Consider the following 2,929-nt stretch of genomic DNA (forward strand, 5'->3'; position numbering starts at 1 on the left):
TTGTACAGTATGTTGGGACAGAGGCACCAGAACTGCAACTGATGGAATGCACTCTGCCGTGCAAAGGCAAAAGACCGTAACTTCGTTTTAGGTCGAAAATGAGTTATTGATATTTTTGGCAAATTCAAGACCCCCTTTATCATGTGGATAAGTATCTTGCGTCAATTCTGTTGTTTTTTCTAAAAATGATGGGTTGTCTTAACAGTGTGGCAGTTTGCTCTCTTAAGCGCAATACCATACCAATTATGGCACCAAATAGACTACGCCACCCCGGAACATGGGCCGGGGACCCGCTTGTACTTCAAGTGCAAAGCACACAGATACGTGGTGACAGGGTCAGATAACAGACAACCAGGAAACGTTTCCAATCATTTATTAAATACAAATAAGACAAATACCAAAAGGCAGAATACAAACACACACTAGAATAGATATGTCAACCATAACACTTGTCCATTTCAGAATTGGGGATTCAGTTCACCTGCCCGGTAAACACTGCAACTAGTGCTCTCACCACATAGCACCCAATCACCCTCTGTGAACACAGCAAGCGAAAAGCACACCACCACACCAGAGGACGTGGGCGTTGAGCTGGCACCCCAACTCTGGGTAATAGAAAAGAGGACAAATTGGGACATAAGCAACCATATACACACACACACGCACTCCACGTAATAGTCTTTTGGTTGAACACTTATCACATGTGGACAATTGGAATCAGTTGTTTACACAAAAAAATAAAAGCAACCACTCACTGGCCAACGCTCATTACTAGCTTTCCAACGCTGCGTCGCCTGATGATTACAGTATTTTAAAAGTACACCCTTCTCAGGTCGGATTTAGAAATACATGTCAGACATTCAAAAACAGACAATAACAATTTTACAAACGTCAATACTTTAAATGACAATGTTTCTGCTAAAAGAGCAAAATAGAGATGACAACCCAGTTATTCGCCGCTGTACGCCAGCCCAAAGATCAGCACTGAATTTGCTAGGTTTGGAAAGCGCCACTACGGCCGACAATGCGCTATTTTTCCGGCCGTCTCAAGACGGATGGGAGATAAGAGAAAGTATTAGTCAGACGATCACAACAAATGCGCTGTTCCAGTAAGAGTTACTGAGAAATGGTCGAGGATTTTCTGGCAAGGGGAAACACAATCCAATCGGTCGTCACTAAGCCCAGCTACTCCCGCCAAGCCTGCTGTAACACCACCCCTGTATTACTAAAAAAAATATATATAACACACGGTAATTGTAATTTACACATTTATTATCTCATGAACTTAACATTGACCCGAGTATGACTTACCGGTAAATAGTGAATAACACCGCTCAGTGCACTCAATAGGGTGGGAATTATAGGATCAGTCACTAAAAACAATATATCACATCGTTTATAATTTGTGAATTCTAGGTCGTGTGAACCTGATATTAAAATGAGTATGACTTACCGGTAAATGATGAATCACATCGCTCAATGTACTCAATAGGGTGCAAATTACGGGCTTGCCATAACGGATATGTTATCAATGAGTTTACAATCCTCCTCCGTCGCACTGTGAATTGAACGAGTCTTAAATTATCTTTTCTAACGCACGTTCAAAATTAAGCAGCCACCAACATTTCTTACCTCCCAAACGTAAACACTGTGTGCCAGGATGACGTCACTTCCAGAACGAGAATGACGCGCTCGCTTAGGCGTCACTCCTGTCCCCTTTTTTATATCTGCCGCGCATACCCGGTCCGCCCCTAATCATTGTCATGGAGCGCATCACCACAACAGTAACTTCCAAAAAGCAAAGGAGAAACCAAGGCAGAAGACCGTAACACCAGTTACCGCTGTTTGGCTTTGTTTTGGAATGCTCAAATTGAGTTACGGCACTCTGCCTTTGTATCGCCGCGCGTCAATATGAAGTTACTGTGCCGGCCAGGAGTTACGGTATTCTGCCTTTGTTTTACTGTCCATTAAAGTTTGCCGCGTTTAAGTTACGGTGTAGCCTGTGTTACTGTCATACTGTCATTGAAGCACTTCTGACACACACAATACCTGAATAAAAGAGTAGGTAAAACAATATTGTTGAGTGGTTGTTTTATTATAGCGTAAGGATGGCCCATTACTCTCGAGGGAATATGGTTGAGATGGCTTTGAAACGCAGACATCATTGTGAAGGTAAGAAATTGTGAAACACAAAATGTGCATTAGACAAACTTAAGATCGCGATTTACTTAATTTAACTAGCTAACAGCAGCCTAGCATAAGGCTAAAGTTAGTCAGTTATGAATAGGCTACCAAACTGCTCCATATAAGCACTGTAAACAAGCAGAGACTAAATAACTTACCAGCAATAAGTAATTTAAGCGTATATAATCTCAAATAAATGTTTTTTTTTCATAATGGTAATTCACTCAGAGCCAGCTAGCCTGTCAGTGACACGTACTGTCACGTTAGACAACAGACTAGTTGCACGACACGAGTGCGAGTCGAATGCAGTTAACGTTAGTGTATGATCACACATAAAAACAGTATAGAAACAGCTCGCAAATCCATATCCTACCTTTTCTTGTAACATGATAAAATCCATGGCAATGAACGTCATCAAAGATGTTCCACAAGCATTCTGAGCATTATTCCATAGCTGGCGTTCACATCAATCCACAAGTCAGGCGATTAACATTCAATTAGATGTAAAGGCAATTCCTTTTACGTTGCAATAAATAATAATTGGTTGCAAAACTGTATCCACCCGCATGTACGGGCTATAGCTTTTTTGTCTGGTAGTCAGTTACGTCAGAAAAACAATATTCAAATCACTCCACGCATTTGAGATTAATCCACCAGTCAGCGAGCCAAACTTAACCCTTGATTAACCAGTTGCACTAACTTGTAGGCCTATGCCTGATACTTTGTTAAAGTAGACATTGATTAA

General features: G+C 41.3%; 1 long non-coding RNA gene across 1 annotated transcript; it reads right to left on the bottom strand.

Annotated features, from left to right (window-relative positions):
* Positions 1-611: 611 nt before the first annotated feature.
* On the bottom strand, positions 612-1,698 carry LOC143715608 (uncharacterized). Its single transcript, XR_013195833.1, has 3 exons — positions 1,633-1,698; positions 1,454-1,558; positions 612-1,373 (listed from the first exon to the last, which is right to left on the bottom strand). It is a non-coding gene; the product is annotated as an uncharacterized LOC143715608 (long non-coding RNA).
* Between the last annotated feature and the right edge of the window lie 1,231 nt (positions 1,699-2,929).

Source organism: Siphateles boraxobius, unplaced genomic scaffold (assembly GCF_051911475.1).
Source record: "Siphateles boraxobius isolate OS27281-9 unplaced genomic scaffold, OSU_SipBor_1 6, whole genome shotgun sequence".
Taxonomy (NCBI): domain Eukaryota; kingdom Metazoa; phylum Chordata; class Actinopteri; order Cypriniformes; family Leuciscidae; genus Siphateles; species Siphateles boraxobius.